The sequence below is a fragment of the Ornithodoros turicata genome, chromosome 8 (genome assembly GCF_037126465.1).
Source record: "Ornithodoros turicata isolate Travis chromosome 8, ASM3712646v1, whole genome shotgun sequence".
Classification (NCBI taxonomy): domain Eukaryota; kingdom Metazoa; phylum Arthropoda; class Arachnida; order Ixodida; family Argasidae; genus Ornithodoros; species Ornithodoros turicata.
Genome location: NC_088208.1, coordinates 19,728,526 through 19,746,160, shown reverse-complemented (window position 1 = coordinate 19,746,160; position 17,635 = coordinate 19,728,526). Strand labels below are relative to the sequence as shown.

At 45.7% G+C, this 17,635-nt stretch overlaps 1 long non-coding RNA gene across 2 annotated transcripts; it reads right to left on the bottom strand.

Moving 5' to 3' along the window:
• Window positions 1-6,295: 6,295 nt before the first annotated feature.
• Window positions 6,296-17,325, bottom strand: LOC135366623 (uncharacterized). Of its 2 annotated transcripts, XR_010414233.1 has the most exons (4): window positions 17,047-17,325; window positions 16,800-16,973; window positions 16,331-16,488; window positions 6,296-6,622 (listed from the first exon to the last, which is right to left on the bottom strand). It is a non-coding gene; the product is annotated as an uncharacterized LOC135366623 (long non-coding RNA). The 2 variants fall into 2 exon arrangements; XR_010414232.1 differs by lacking the exon at window positions 6,296-6,622 and having other exon boundaries at window positions 15,905-16,488.
• Between the last annotated feature and the right edge of the window lie 310 nt (window positions 17,326-17,635).

Genomic DNA, 17,635 nt, shown 5'->3' with positions numbered 1-17,635 from the left:
ACGGTGCGGCATTATCGTTGTCTTAACTTTGAATGAATTTGTAGTTCCTAAACGCGCAACGAACCGCAAACGGTGCAAATGTACTAACACATACCCACCTACATCTATTACAGGCACGCCGGCTGTTTTGATTCAGTCAAATTACTCGTATGAGAATGCAACTATGTGTGGATAACACACTGCTAAGCCTTATGTACTTTTTTTTTAATTTCAGGTGGACGTAAATTGTAGAAGGCAGCTAATGGGGGAGAAGATCATGGTCATAGGTCATGTGGCTCCTGGAGCTCCCAGTGGGCTCCCTTGTAGAGTACTTTTCAGAACACACACACACTTTTCGCTCACAAAACCAACGAGTAGGATGTTGCTTGAATACTGAGAGAAAATGGCGTAACACGTACAAATATCGTGTGACACATATGACAATAAAAACATTTTTCACGAGGGATGCATGAAACACTGTCGCAATATTGTGTGCATGAACCTTTGTGTGTGACACAAGCCGTGGGGGCACACCGCCTCGGACACATTTTGGGAAGCATAAAACACAGTATATACACAGCTAATATGGTATAGATGCTTCTTTTTTCTTTTTGGCCGTTATGAGACATCTTCGGCCGTAATGAGACTACCTTCGGCCGTATTGAGACTTTGGCCGTAACGAGACACTTGGGGATTAAAGGATTTTCGGTCGTAATGAGACTTTCGGTCGTAATGAGACTTCGGCCGTAATGATACTTCAGCCGTAATGATACTTCGGTCGTAATGAGATGTTACCCATTCGGCACACGACATTGACTTTCAAACGATGCAACTGTTGGGGTGAAGCGTTCCTTTCTTTCCGCCGTAGACTGGGAACACAAATGAAAACACGAAAGCGACTAAAAACGTGACCTCGTTTGTGTGTACCACTAACACAAAGAAGCCACCCGTGACCTACATGAAGGAATACGGCTTTGTGAAACGTCGGTGTTTTCCATCCGTGCTGTTTCGGTTTCGATATGTCCACCAACGTCATCGCTACCGACCCTACGTCACGGTGACGTTTCTTCGGCAGAGGTCTATTAAAGGAGGGAACATTGTCATTCGAGATTATAGTTGGCTAGATCCCGCGGGAAAATATTTTTGCGCTCTTGCTGGCGTCTCCGACACTTGCAGAACCCAAATATTTGAGGCTTTTAGGGTTCTTTCGAAAATTCCTGGAAGCGCATAACTATGGCTTTGAGCGCGGCGTTGAGATGTTGGCTGATGGAGAGAGGACAGCGGGAAAACGTGGAGGACAGCGGGTTTAGTGTATGCGTACGTGCACTGTTAAAACAGAACTTCACCACATAGCACGCTCATAGCCAACCATCATTCCGAATGATACCATTCTGTGTCCTGATTTGTTCAAAATAGGGGGGAGACGCCTATCTGGGACAACCATAATGTGTCCCAGATAGGCGCCTCCTCCCATTTACAACAAATCAATACACGGAACGACGGTTGGCTATGAGCGTGCTATGTGGTGAAGTTCTGTTTTAACAGTGCACGTACGCTTTCAGACATATGTCGGCACAGTTCCCTTAGAAGTCGGCCCAGGACGCACATTCCCCCAGGGCGTGAGTCGTGACGTTGCCCACATACGTGAGGCCGACAACGGCAAGCCCTATCACCACCACCACCACCTCTATTTTAACAGTGTTGCCGACCTCAAAGGGAATCGTGCCGACACTCCGAAAAACCCCCTGGGAGACCTCGTACAGCATATAGTTGGCAGTAGGGTTCGAACCTGTCACCTCCAAGTCTTCAGCACGGCCTTGGCTATATCTAGGGTTCCGGGTTTTCGGATTTATCCGAAAAAATCCGAAAAACGTACTCCGGCAAAATTTTAAGCAATTCGGATTAATCCGAAAAACTCCGCTTGGCAGATGTTTTCCCTGATAACCGGGTTATTGTTCTTGGCCTCCTTTTGTGTTTCTGGGTTTCTTCTGACCTCGGATACTGACCCCACCGCAACATAACAATGGTTTCTGTGACCTAGCGATTCTTTCGACGGTTATCTCGACCACTTGAGGATTCACCGGCCGGGTTTTTCCCTAGCCTGTTTTCCGATTTCCTTGTCCTACATGTGACATAAGCACTAAAATAAGCATCCAACCGTGGTCATACAGAGTGGTCTTTTTGAAATTGCGACTAGTTACAGTGCTGACGACAAGATGGGACGCAAGCGAAAGCTGCCCTGCGACTACGTCAAGTATAGTATACACACTAAACAATTTCACATCTCTTTAGGTGTTAAAAGGGCGTATTGCACAATTTACACCACACACTTATCTGTCTAACACCCATTTGAGTGTAAAGTGGGTGTATATTGCTGTTTACGCCCTTCTACCTGCTTTTTACACCCTTCCGTGAGAAGGTCATCAGGCCCATATGGTGTACAAGGCCGGTCAGCTGCACATAGCATTTCTGTAATTTTAGCAGCGATGGGACTTATGCACCTTAGCTTCTGTTCGTTCTGTGCTGTGAGGATGGTCCATGCACTCCAGTGTTTTTAAGTGCCGCACTGAACATCATGCACAGTACTTAGAACTGCACAGAATTAAATGATATGCAAATGATGCCAGCCGACTTCTCAGCCAGGCCAACTACCAAGACCCTATATATACAGTGTGGCGCAGGAAAAGTGGACCAGTGCCTAAGAGAGCGTTACACAGAAACCTGACGCTATATATTTATGGTACCAGAGTTAAACAGGTGTTACTGTTGACGTGCACCTGTATGTAACTCAAGTACCACAAGTATAGCCTCAGGTTTCCGCTGATTGCCCATTGGGATCTGCCACTTTCCTTGGGAAACCCTGTCTAGTACGTTCCCAGTGGTCATTAATGGGACGAACCAGGTGCACCGTTCTAGGGGGTGTAACTGCTTACACCCTACAGACTTTACACCCAAATAGGTGTGAGTTATCAAACACCATTTTTACACTGGAAAGGGTGTAAAAAAGTTTAGTGTGTACCCTGATTTCGAGGAGTTCACATCGTCCCTCGATCGCGATGCAGAGGTTGTCCTATGTAAGTATTGCCGCGTAACACCTCAGTGCGTCGCACGAAATGTATTGTTAAGGTTATGTCTCTTTAGTGTTGAAGCAATAAATGTGACAACTGCGTTTTCGCTGCACAACTGTGTGTGCGTCGTCAAGTGCTCTCCGAATTTCGGATATTAACTGAGCTGTAAATGATACACTCCGAAAAAATCCGTTTTTTGGAAATAGAATAAACTCCGAAAAACATCCTCCGGTAACACCCAGAAATAAACTCCGAAATCCCGGAACCCTAGAATACCACACTCTTAAAAATAAACTTCACCGCAGAGCACGCTCTTATAGTCCACTTCCGGAAGGACATCGTTCTCGCCCCTGAAATTGTTGAAAACGGGAGGCGTACGCCTTTTCCGTACCACGTATGAAGTATATAATTGGCACAAAAAAGGCGCATGCCTCTCGTTTTCAACAAATGCTAACAACAAAAGCTAAAGTCGTGACAATACCCAGTCGTGTGCGGTGAACAACGGCAAGCGGCATCGCCCCTCCCCACCCGTCATTTTTAATAGTGCACCAGCGGACGCTTTCAGCTGCTAGGCTATAGATCTCTACCTGAGAAATGTCATCGTTGGTAGACAGACTGAAACCGAACCAAATCTGAAGGGGAGGGCAGGGTTCCACGAATAGGCACTTGTCCGCTGCCGCACGTTGAAATAAAAGTAGGACCGAAGGTCGCGTCCTTTGCAGGGACCATCGTAATCGCCTCAAGATCGTGGCTTTCGGGCGCAACTTCGGCTCGAGATCGAACAGTGTCGCCACAGTGCGGCTGCTCCGTGAACTTCCCTTAGTGGGGATGCGCTGCTTGAGCCGGTGCTTGCGCTGTGGTCATCGTGCCCGAAAACGTGCTTGGAAGGCACAGTTTCTGAACATTTGAGTTTTCCAAATCGCTTCAAAATGAGTGAAAATGACTTCGTTGGAGAACTTTTTGAACTTGTCTACTTCCCAGCACAAGCGTGCGTAGCAGGCAAGAAAACTACAGAAGTTACAGCAGAACTACAGCATGTTATAGAAGCCTGCCCTTGATACAGAGAGCCTCGTCTTTCCCTCGAGGCGGCACTAGCCCGCCTCGACAATCGCCCTTTCTCCGTTGGGAAGGTTCTAGGCTGCTGGCCCGCCCAACACCAGGTGCCTGCATTGCGCGCTCTTGTGGACTTTCTTACCGCTTCGGACTTGCTGGACACTCTGTGAAAACTCCGGTGACATTGTGTTCGCACTATATCTGACATTGTGCAGTGAGTGATTCTCGGCGTCGAACGTCTCCCCCTTTCCTTTCCCCCGTCTTCCTTTATGCTTTATCCTGTTTGTTTGTTTGTTTGTTTGTTTGTTTGTTTGTTTGTTTGTTTGTTTGTTTGTTTGTTTGTTTGTTTGTTTGTTTGTTTGTTTGTTTGTTTGTTTGTTTGTTTGTTTGTTTGCTTGCTTGTTTGTTTGTTTGTTTGTTTGCTTGTTTGTTTGTTTGTTTGTTTGTTTGTTTGTTTGTTTGTTTGTTTGTTTGTTTGTTTGTTTGTTTGTTTGTTTGTTTGTTTGTTTGTTTGTTTGTTTGTTTGTTTGTTTGTTTGTTTGTTTGTTTGTTTGTTTGTTTGTTTGTTTGTTTGTTTGTTTGTTTGTTTGTTTGTTTGTTTGTTTGTTTGTTTGTTTGTTTGTTTGTTTGTTTGTTTGTCCTATTTTTCGTAGCTGACCTTTTTCTTTCTTTTTGTTTACCCTCAAACGCGTTTTGGAGTAGCCAGTTCTGACTGGGTCGGGACTAACCTCTCCATATTTTTCTTTCTTTTCCAATCCAATCCAAAACTACAGAACGTGCATATGTTCCAGTATGGGGATTCCAGTCGGCCTTTGTCATTTTTGTCACTGCGGTTCTCTGTGTCAAACAAAATATACCAAGAGCTAAGGTGAATGTTCAATGTTGTAACAGTTTTTTTTTTTTTCTCATCGGTATAACGATGTCTCACTTATTTATAGAATGGTTTCTGTGCTAACAGTTCGACCTTACTTCTTAAAATCCAGTTACTATATTCTACGCGCACTAAACACAAGTTGTATCGAATGTATAAATATATGGAATGCGAGGAATATATGAATGCATGAATATATGTATGACATGGGTGTTTTTAAATGTGTGAGTTTCAAACTTTCATCTCATTTCATCTGCCCGCATGACAGGCTTGACTTTTGTCTTTCACATACGTGATATACCTGCCACTGGAACCAAAAACTTATTTTGTATGTAGTTATTACATAACCGGTAGCATCCCACACAAAGTCAACACCATCCACACAGGTGCGAACACCTCGTAACATACTTTGGCACCTTTTAACGAATGCCTGCACAGGAGACGAATCAAATCTCGAACCTCTCTGAGACTCGCACGACGTGAAACCACCGCTGTTATACGACACAAAAATTAGAGCGACGGGCTTCAGTAGCTATTGGACTATCTGCCCTGATGCGGTGTTGCACACTTGTACATTTGGATTGCAAAGACCAGTGTAGACAGGAATTTTGAGTAGTTTTTGAGTGTTAGATTCTTGTTGTCTCGATCTAAGGTAAAAAAAGGGAAAGACAGCTATATAGGTGACGAACAAATATTCGAGTGAGAACAGCAAAAGACCAAGACAAAATCTGGCTTGCAACAAAAGAGTGACTTGGCAGTGTTTCCCTTGGAAAGCACGCTTGAGATTTTCTTTTCAGAACTTCGCGACTTGTACGTTTCGCAGTGCAGAAGCTTTTGTCAAGTTTCACACCTTTTGAGTGTTCTAAGCAGCGCATTTCAACACATTCGCAATATGTGAGGCACCGACAGCGGCATTTCATCCAGGAACACTGCGAAACACGCGTAGAAAAGCCTGCGCCTGCCGCGCCGGATCGTGACGTATCCCCACTAGAGCTCCGCCGCAGCGCCACCTACAGTTCGATCTCGAGGCGAATAACTCTATTGCATTGCATATGTTCAACTCTACCGAACTGGTGACGCTGTCGAACACTTTGACGCTACTTGTTTACAAACAGGGAGAGGACTATTCCGCTTGTATTTGTATTTTATGCGAGCCTATTAAGGGAGTTTAATTGATAGCGAAATAAAAATTACTGTTTTTAGCATATTAATAGCATTGAAGCTTGTGTTGTGTTTGTCTATGTTCCAGTCTCAGAACAGTTACTTTGCACAATATATATATATATATATATATATATATATATATATTCTTTTTAGTGTGTCGTGTGGGTGGAGGATGGCATTAGTAGAACCCCGTCATTTCTTGCCTTTCAGTCACAGGTATCTCTGCAGGTTTAATTTGCTGTCTGGCGTATCCTCGGTGCAATCTACCTCACTTTGACTATGCAGGCGAAAAAAAAAAAACCTTTCGGATGCCATTGTGAGTTTATTATCGTTGTCGAGCGACGGGATTGCCACCGCTATACGCTGCATGCCAATCAGGCAACACCTGTGGCACCAACCCCCCATTGTTTGCAACCTGTGTCGAGTTGCGCCCCCTGATGAGAACACAGGTGTTGAAATCGCAAGCTGCGGAATTGTGACTGTTTCGCTGCAAAGAAAGGCGAAAGACCTTTAGGACGTCTGCGTGGGTATAGCTTATTTGCAATGTACGGACTGGAGAAGCTGTTTTTATGCATTAGGGATGTGACGGAATATACAGTGAACCCTCGTTATTATGACCATGGTCGTTCCCAAAAATTTTGGTTAGAATGCGGAATTGTCATATTAACGAGGGGATTTGCAGATGTTTCACTGCATTGTTCCCCAAGAGTATGGTCATAAAGCGCGTATGTCAGATTATCGGGGGTCATATTAACGAGGGTTCACTGTATTTACAGAAAACATGACGGACGACCGGTAAGATGGACTCCCGAATGCAAGAAACACGCACACTCTTAGAAATGAACTTCACGCATAGCACGGTCTTATCCAACCATCATCTCGAATGATATCGTTATCTGCCCTGATTCGTTGAAAACGGGGGCGTACGCCTTTTTGTCACACTTATGCTGTTCATAATTGTCACAAAGAAGGCGTACGCCTCCCGTTTCCAACGAATCAGGGCAGATAACGATATCATTCGAGATGATGGTTGGATAAGACCGTGCTATGCGGTGAAGTTCATTTTTAAGAATGCAGTATATATCTGTACTTTATCGAAACGTTATTTGCATCACAATCAGTTGCACAGTGTTGCCGTGCTCGGAGCATTTTCCTACGGGTATACCCAGCGTCCAGGTATACGCAGGAAAAAAATGTTCCCGGAAGAAATATCCCCCTGGGAAAAATGTCCCCCTGACAGGGGGGTATCGTTTATCTAAAGAAATTAAAAAATAAAAAATAAAGAGAGGGCTGTCTGGCTGCCGAGACGAGCGGTAAGTTGCCACAGAGAGGGAGAAAAAAAAAGACAAGAAAAAAGGGAAACACGAAAAAACGGCACACAGCAAGACACACGACACATGGCGGTGATACGTTTAGTGCAAAGTTCGGTTGCTGTGCCATCTGGTGGTCACCTTCGGCTCACGGCTTACAGTTCACACAAATCACTTCCAGTTGTCACAGGTTGTTGGTCACTCAGTTCACAGTGTTGTCTATTTCTTCTTTGCTGTCAGAGAATACCTAGGAGGTTACTCTCCTTCATGAAATCTAGGGCTATGATTTGTGTTGCCCGCCGCGTTGACATATAGGAACATCCACTTTTGGTACACGTGGACTTGTGACTTTGAACGTCGACTTTTTACTACACTCTTAGAAATGAGGGGGGGGGGGGGGGGGTCGAGGTAGCTTGCCGTTGTTGGCCGCACTCAAGTGGGCATCGTCACGACTATAGCCAAAAAAAAAGGAAAAGAAAGTGGGAGAAGGGGGAGTTGAGGACTTCAGAGTGATGTAGAGGCAGGATGACCGGTACTGATGGGACGAAAGCACACTGTAGGTGAGAGGTGCACTAGAGTGGTCTCTCCGCTAGGCCCGTTGCTTGAAGAAAGCGCACGAGGCCGCGAGTTTTTGAAAGTCGTTCCGCACAAGAACCTTCGGGGAAGAGGACGTCCGTCAGTATACCAGGCCTGGCGTGAGGAAGATGGGTTTCCCGCATGGCATGGTATGCACGACATTCTGTCAGGATATGCGCAATTGTCTCCGGATGATTACAGTGTCCGCAACTGGAGTCCTCCCTGGAGCCGATCTTGCACAGTTGCGAGTTCGTGAACGCAGATCCTGTGCGTAATCGATGGAGCATTGTCTGCATACCACGGGGAAGATCTTTCGTGGGAAGAGAGGGTCGGTGATACTGCATGATGTCCTGTATGCCAGGGTGACGCACCTCAACTAGCTGTTGAAAATGAACTTCACCGCATAGCACGCTCCTAGCCAACCATCATCTCCAATGATATCGTTATCTGCCCTGATTTGTTGAAAACGGGAGGCGTATGCCTTTTTTGTGACAATTATGAACAGCATAAGTGTCACAGAAAAGGCGTACGCCTCCCGTTTACAACAAATCAGGGCAGATAACGATATCACTCGAGATTATGGTTGGCTAAGAGCGTGCTATGCGGTGAAGTTCATTTTTAAGAGTGTAGGGCAATATGAATATTCCGATGTGTGGAACAGCAAAGCGAGTGATCGTACGAAGAAAGTAGGAATTAAGTCACTGAAAAGGTTAGCCAGCTGTAGGACTCGAACCCACGTCTTCTGGATTACCGGTCCAGGGCTCTTACCAGTTGAGCTAAGCTTCTTTCGTCATTAATTCCTTAGCCACTTGAGGCTTTGCATGTATATGTCGTTTCTATTTGTTCCAGCCTCAGAGCATCAATTCCCATCATGTTCAACAGCTGCCGCTTGCGTCGCCCCGCCGCGTGAATGTGCAGCGCGAATGAGAAAACAGGTAATAGTGAAAGGTTGGTGAGTGAGGGAGTGTATGTGTTTGTCCCTTCAAATGACGCACCCTTGGAAGTCACTGGAGAGGCGTGTTAGCTTAGTTCGATTGGTAAGAGCCCTGGACCGGTAATCCACAAGATGCGCGTTCGTGTCCTACAATCTTAAAAATGAACTTCACCGCATAGCACGCTCCTAACCTAAGTGTATGTGGGTAATATTTTTAATGTCGTTGCACTGCTTCTCAGTGTCTTTCTATGTGACTGTGAATTAATGTTATTGAGGATGAGCTGTGGGAGTCAATACTAGCCTGTGCTAATGACACCCATAATTTCATCCCTAAGCTTTGTATTTAGTAATTTTAATTCAATAATTCAATTCAATTCAATAAACAACCAACCACGATCTCGAATGATATCGTTATCTGCCCTGATTTGTTGAAAAGGGGAGGCGTACACCTTTTTTGTGACACTTATGCTTTTCATAATTGTCGCACACACACACACGTAAATGGGATGATGTTTGTCATTCTTGTTGATGATGATGTTGGTCAATCTCCGCCGTTGTGGCGTTGTCACAAAAAAGGCATACGCCTCCAGTTTTCAACAACTCAGGGCAAATAACGATATCATTCGATATCATGGTTGGCTAGGAGCGTGCTATGCGGTGAAGTTCATTTTTAAGAGTGTACGGCTGGCTAACCTTTTCAGCGACTTCCTTCTTTCGTCGTTAATTCCTTAGGCACTCGAGGCTTTGTACGTATTTGTCGTTTCTCCTATGTGTTCCAGCCTCAGAACATTAATTCCCATCGAGTAGTCGTATATTCTGTTGGATTTATAATTCCAAACCAAATATGGACTTCAATGTTCGAATTTCGAATCGAATTGACGTTTCTTCCAATCCGAATGTATCTCAATAGTCCCGAAGCTGCATACGTGAGGCCGGCACAGGAAGGGCATGAAACAAAGTGAGCGCTATTCTGATCCGTATGCTTATCTCACGCGTATACATGCTGTACATGTTTATAAACTAACATGTATACATTGTAGTATACGTTTATACCCCAACATATGCTGTATATATGTATTCGGTACGGTTATTCAACGAGTCGCATAATGTATTCGCATTCAACTCGGTTTTAAAATGTCTATTTACACCTACACTCTTAAAAATGAACTTCTCCGCATAGCACGCTCCTAACCAACCATCATCTCGATTGATATCGTTATCTGCCCTGATTTGTTGAAAACGGGAGGTGTGCGCCTTTTCTGTGACACTTATGCTGTTCATAATTGTCACAAAAAAGGCGTACGCCTCCCGTTTTCAACAAATCAGGGCAGATAACGATATCATTCGAGATGATGGTTGGCTAGGAGCGTGCTATGCGTTGAAGTTCATTTTTAAGAGTGTAGCCATTCCGAATGACATCGTGAAACACCCCTTCTCATCGTCGGCATCTATTGTTGTTGTTGTATGTGACATCGTTCCCTCCTGACTCGTTGAGATTGGGTGGCGTACGCCCCTTTGGCACAGAGAATGATACGTCCCGCTCTTCCTTCGAACCAGAAAGGATAGCTGTATCTATCATCAGGCTTAAAATCTACAGTCGCAACATCTCCGCGTTCTGACTGCACGCAAGTCGGTGTGACGTCACGCGAGACATGTGTCGCAAGACATTCCTCTTTTATGGAGGCATTAAAAAATTGGTTTCAGTGAAAACTGCCCCACATACTTCCAGCACTTTTATTTGTTTATTTTGCGTCCGAGTATACTTCAAGACCGGAATAAGTAACGCAACCGGGGATTTTGCAATGAGTCCGCGCGTACCAAAAGTGGATGTTCCTCAGGGGACATGTATTCCAGGGACATTTCTTCCGGGAACATTTTTTTCCGGGAGCATTTCTTGCGACGACATTTTCCCGGGAGCATTTTTACCGGTTCCCCAACCCATCACCTCCCCACTGTAAAAGCTGAACTTCACCGCATAGCACGCTCTGCGCCAACCATTGCCGCGAACGATACACTCTTAAAAATGAACTTCACCGCATAGCACGCTGCTAGCCAACCATAATCTCGAATGATATCGTTATCTGCCCTGATTTGGGGCGTACGCCTTTTTGTGACAATTATGAACAGCATAAGTGTCACAAAAAGGCGTACGCCCCCCGTTTTCAACAAATCAGGGCAGATAACGATATCATTCGAGATGATGGTTGGCTAGCAGCGTGCAATGCGGTGAAGTTCATTTTTAAGAGTGTAGGGTTATTGCTTCCGATTCGAAGAGAGAGGGGGGGGCGTACGCCATTTTGTGTCAACTTGAATATACGATAATTGACACAAAAAGGCGTAGGCCTTATTGTATCTTCAAATCAGGAGCGGTAACCCTATCATTCGTTGCAACGGTTGGCGCAGAGCGAGCTATGCGGTGAAGTTCTGTTTTCAGAGTGCAGGTCTTTAGTTGGACGTTGGCTGGTTTGATAGTGTAATGTACAGGAGCATACCAGCACCTGGAATCTTACTTCCAGGAAATATGGTTACGTTTCCGTTGTTCATCAAAAAGCAAATATGGCACATTCAAAAGTCAATCGAAATTGCCTCGTAGATACGCTCTTAAAAATGAACTTCACCGCATAGCACGCTCCTAGCCAATCATAATCTCGAATGATATCGTTATCTGCCCTGATTTGTTGAAAACGGGGGGCGTACGCCTTTTTTGTGACACTTATGCTGTTCATAATTGTCACAAAAAAGGCGTACGCCTCCCGTTTTCAACAAATCAGGGGGCTTAATCGCTTCATCGTCGTTACGGTCGTTACAAGCTAACGAGTGGCGGGAAATTCAAAATGGCGGGCGGGAAATTTAAAAAGGTGGGCACGTGATAAACACGTGCACGGCGCTCTTCGCGCGATACGTGAAGGATGTGGTACACGTCACGCGCAATGTGTCACGTGCCCACCTTTTTGAATTTCCCGCCACTCGTTAGCTTGTAACGACCGTAACGACGATGAAGCGATTAAGCCCCCAGGTCAGATAACGATATCACTCGAGATGATGGTTGGCTAGGAGCGTGCTATGCGGTGAAGTTCATTTCTAAGAGTGTACTCCCAGCCTCGGTAGAAAATGTGATTACTGCATTGTGTCGTCACCTGACACGGCTCGGCAGCTCTGTTGCGATGCAACTCAGTTACTCGCTTGTATTCAATTACACCGTCATGTGTGTCAGCGACTAATAGAGGCATGTGTTACTCTGCACCGCCTCACATTGCGTTTCGTTGCTGCCGTAATCTCGAACCTGTCAGACAGTACATCATCAGACGAGTAGAGCTTTGCTTTCTCTCTCACTACTCTACAAGCAGCGCGCGTGGGGGGGGGGGGGGGGGGGTAATGGCGGGTAAATGCGGTGAAGTTCTGTTTTTAGAGTGTACACTCTAAAACATGAACTTCACCACATAGCACGCTCCTACACTCTTAAAAATGAGTTTCACCGCATAGCATGCTCCTAGCCAATCATAATCTCGAATGATATCGTTATCTGCCCGGATTTGTTGAAAACGGGAGGCGTACGCCTTTTTTGTGACAATTATGAACAGCATAAGTGTCACAAAAAGGCGTACGCCTCCCGTTTTCAACAAATCAGGGCAGATAACGATATCATTCGAGATAATGGTTGGCTAGGAGCGTGCTATGCGGTGAAGTTCATTTTTAAGAGTGTAGCCAACCATAATCACGAATGACAACGTTCTCGTTCCTGGTTTATTGAAAACGGGAGGCGAAGCCCATTTTGTAGCCGTACATAATAAATGCATAATAGGCTCCTCCTCTCGTTATCAACAAATCATGGGAGAGAACGTTGTCATTCGGGTTGACGGTTGGCCAGGCGAGCGTGCTATGAGGCGACGATACGGGCCTATCAGATTCATCTATACACGAAAGGTGTCACAGCTAACAAGTTAAAATTACCGTTTGGACCCACACAGTCGGCGGGCGGGAGAGAGAGAAAAAAAGGCTGTTCAAATCGCGGCATCTCAAAGGAGAGCCAATGGGCGTTCCGCTCCGCCGTAAAATATTCCCGGACGTCCGAGCGGATGTCGAGGTTCGATGAAGAGCGGCGGTACACGAAGAAAGTGGAACGTGGCGGTCGCGCACAACTCCGGACACACGTCAGATATTCCGCTCTTTCTCATTCGTTCATTTTCTTACCTGTCAGTTCATCATTAGCCCCGGACAAAAACCCTACACTCTTAAAAACGAGCTTCACCGCATAGCACGCTCCCAGCCAACCATCATCTCGAATGATATCGTTATCTGCACTGATTTGTTGAAAACGGGGGGCGTACGCCTTTTCTGTGACACTTATGCTGTTCATAATTGTCACAAAAAAGGCGTACGCCCCCCGTTTTCAACAAATCAGAGGCGAGAACGATATCATTAGAGATGATGGCTGGCTGGGAGCGTACTATGCGGTGAAGTTCATTTTTAAGAGTGTACTGCTCGCTGTTTAGCCAAAAGTGGTATCCCGGGTCTCACTTTCGTGGAACACGCCATGTTATCTTATTTTCGATCCATATTCAATTGTAAAAATTTCATAGCTGTCGCTTTTCTGTTTTTTTTTTCTTCTTTTTTTATATATAATAAGTGAGCTATAAATAATAAACACACTAACAGGGCTTGACTGCGTAGCACGCTGTGCGGCAACCATTGCCACGGATGATACACTCTTAAAAATGAACTTCACCGCATATAGCACGCTCCTAGCCAACCATAATCGCCAATGATACCGTTATCTGCCCTGGTTTGTTAAAAACGGGAGGCGTACGCCTTTTTTGTGACAATTATGAACCGCATAAGTGTCGCAAAAAAGGCGTACGCCTCCATACGGCAGATAACGATATCATTCGAGATAGTGGTTGGCTAGGAGCGTGCTATGAGGTGAAGTTCATTTTTAAGAGTGTAGGGTTATCGCTTCTGATAAGAGGAGAGAGAGAGGCTTGCGGTCTTTTTGTGGCAATTTGGATATATGGTAATTGCCACAGGGTGGTGGTGATGGGGATGCTTAAAGGGCTCGCCGTTGTCGGCTTCACAGAGGTGGACAACGTCACGACTGACGCCCTGGGGAATGTGCGTCCTGGGCCGACTTCCGAGGGAACTGTGCCACAAAAAGGCGTAAGCCTCCCGTTTTCAACAGGGAATAGAACGATGCCAATCGGGATGATGACTGTCTGGGAGCGTGCTATGCGGTGGTTTTTAGTGTGCACCTAAAAACTTATATTGAAGACCGGAGGGTGGGCTGTTGTGCGATGCTCGACCACTTAATAATAATGATGATGATGATAATAATAATAATACGAATACGAATCGAAAATCGAATACGAATAATACGAATCGAAAACAAAAAGGAACTTCGATTAATATATCGCTTCGATATTAGACTATTATAACGCCACGTTCAAAAGGTGGAGGCTAATATTCTAAAGGGGATGTTTTTCTGTGAATGTGTTTCTCCTCGTCAAGTTGGTTATCCGCCCGCCGTGAGGCGTCCCAGTGGCACTGAGTATCACTATATCGAGAGGGAGGGTATTACGATCCACACTCTTAGAAATGAACTTCACCTCATAGCACGCTCGTAGCCAACCATAATCTCGAATGATATCGTTATCTGCCCTGATTTGTCGAAAACGGGAGGCGTACGCCTTTTTTGTGACAATTATGAACAGCATAAGTGTCACAAAAGAGGCGTACGCCTCCCGTTTTCGACAAATCAGGGCAGATAACGATATCATTCGAGATTATGGTTGGCTAGGAGTGTGCTATGAGGTGAAGTTCATTTTTAAGAGAGCAGGATGACCACAGCAGGAACATGCTCATTCAATAACAATTTATTAAAGCATTATCGTTCTTTCAACTTACCCGCAACAAATTGTATAAGGATTTTGCGCGTATACGTCAAACTGAGCAACAGAAACTGCCTTTTCGAAGCGGAAGCCCACCGACGGTATTGTTTCTTCTGGAGGAATTTCGGAAATGCTACTTTGCTTTACTATACTTGCAACTTGCTGAAATGCTAGGTTGTTTTCACCGAGCACGAAGGTCATTCCCTGGCTAGGATTACTGTCCCGAGTTAGAACGACATAGTGTGTACAGGGTAAAACATGGGTCTCCAGTGTGGGACATCTCGAACCGGACTGGCTGTATAAATGCGAAGGGGTTATTCTCTGATCCGGACATAGATAAGTCCACGAAACAATAATGGAACGCCGCTTACGGAACCCCTTGTGGTAAAAATAGGCTTTGTCATCCTGAACGAAGCACGCACGCATTGCGAGGACAATCCCCATCCCTGGCGCTAATGGACCCAACCCCTCATTTTGCTCGCTTTTGATTCGCCCTCACTTCAGGTCGCGTGCGTCGTCTGCTTTACGTAATGCCGGCGATGGTGGCTCCACCCTGTTCTGGACCAACACGAATTTCTTTTGTGCCACTTTTTTACTGGCATTATGGGAGCGTTTTTATCGATCTCGCTTCGTGTGATGGATTCTGGTTCGGACGCCTTCCCCCCTCCCCCTACCTTTACATTTTTTTGAACGACACGGGAAGCGCTCTCCACCCTGACCTCTGACTCGTCGTCTGCTATTCAAACACACACAGTTTCGGCGCGTTTTTAGGAGGTAGATGCGAAGTGTGCGGCGTTCAATAAAGTGCGGGTGGCCTGACGCACGTTTTGTCCTGCACACTCTCTTTCGTGAATACCTGCACAGGAGATTCCGGCAAACTGTCTTTGTGGTAAATGTGTAAGCCAACTACGTTTTGCCTTTAAGCTTTATTCTAGCGGCCGCTTCCGGATTTGAGTTCGCAACATTGGTAGCATGTAGTTGTGCCAGTAAGAGCTACTGCGGTTTCTTTTGCAAATCAGTTTATATCTACTGATGACGGCATGTTGGGTTGTCTGATGATACAAAGACCCATTTGATTGTTCGCTGTATTTATTAGTGCCGTAAAAACCGTAGTAAACCGTAAACACGAGAGAAGGAAGGCTTTCTTTGTGAATGGAAGATACTATTCGTTGATTTTTTAGATGTTGTTTCTGAAAGTGAGTGCGTTCTAAATGAAATGGAAAATTTTCATCAGAGTGTCTGTTCTTCTCAATAACAATAGGGCAGCGGAGCCGTAAAATAACAATCCAACTGCTACCATGCGCTGGCAAAGCTGGGCAGCTGGACGATGTTTGATTGGTGTGACGTCACACCATTTCGCAGTGATTGGTGGACGTGGACGTCTCCATTGTTCAAAGCTTTCGTGATCTGCGAAGCTATGCGTTACCGCAGAAGGGCAGACTTTTTGTCGTGCAGTTCTTCATATGTTCGGGGTTATGAAGAAATTTATGTACCTGATATTGATGCGTGTCGGTTCCTCTGAGAGGGTTCTTGCAGGGAACGTCTTGGAGGCACATCACCGTTTCCTAACTCGAGCCGAACGAACAAAACAATCCAAAGGGTCCAGTTTTGCACGGGCAGCTCGAGTCAGCCCACGGCTTTTTGCTTTATCCTGTCAAAAGATATCCGAAAATACGGAGCCAAAATTCAAAAGCTGCGACATTAACGAAAAACGTTCTTTCTAACTGCGCAGCTCTCAAACTACGTATCTACTCTTATGCTTGTTCGTATTAAATACATTTAGCTGTTCGTTGAAGATATCATCCAAGTGTGACACAGTAGAGATTGACTAGCATGACTGCAAGAGCACGAAAACGAAAATGCCATGATGCAGACGATCAGTTTTACCTACAAATCTGGCTGTGTCGCGCAAATAACGAAATAGAGACAAAAAAATCATTGGATATGATGATGCTTACTCACCTAAGAAATTGTTAGACGAATATGTTCCCGAAATCCCCGTAGCAGACGACAGAGTTTGGAGCGCCGGCCGGCCGGTCCGCCGCCGCGTGCCGACTGCTAACGTTGGTCCCAGTGCGCCTACAAAGCTCGAAGGGTGTGGTATGCCATGTCCGCTTGGGTGGAGGGGCTCTTTTCCTTTATCGAGGGACCCCCGAAATTCTCCGATTAAATATTTGATGAGCACGCGAGAGTCAAGCGCTGCACCTACCGAAAACTTCCCGACGTGGCAGATATAGCAGACGACAGCGCAGAGGGCGCGACGGTCAGAAGGAGTATGCGATCGTGGCCGGAGAGCTGCGACTTCGACTCGGGGGTCCGAGACGTACGACCGCTGGAAGTCGTCTGCAAGTCGCTTAGATATGGCGGCCGAATCGCTCGCGTTAATAGCACGTGACTTGCCTGGAATCGATGTAGCGCTGTCAGCTGCCATTCTTTTTCCTCATAAGAGCGTTTTGCACCTGTTCTGCTAACCGTTGTCCTTTGCAGTTCCACCTGCGAACTTTATGGCATTCTTTGTTCGCGTTGGATTGTGGGATTGCGGTTGTCGAAAAGCGCGCTAAATGCGCGGGTGCCTTATGGAAACAGCGTGCAGCCACTGGGGTGCCGATACTCGTTGTTGTCCAAAGCCTCTGTTTGCGCTTTTGCGTGTCCCTGTGGACGATATGTTTTGTGATGTATCGGGCTTGGACAGTACTTTGTTGTACTTTCGATTTTATATTTCAGATTTATAACATATGCCTTTCAATATGAGTGACGCAAGATGTACTTCAGCTTGCTCGCGTTCCCTTTTCCTCCGT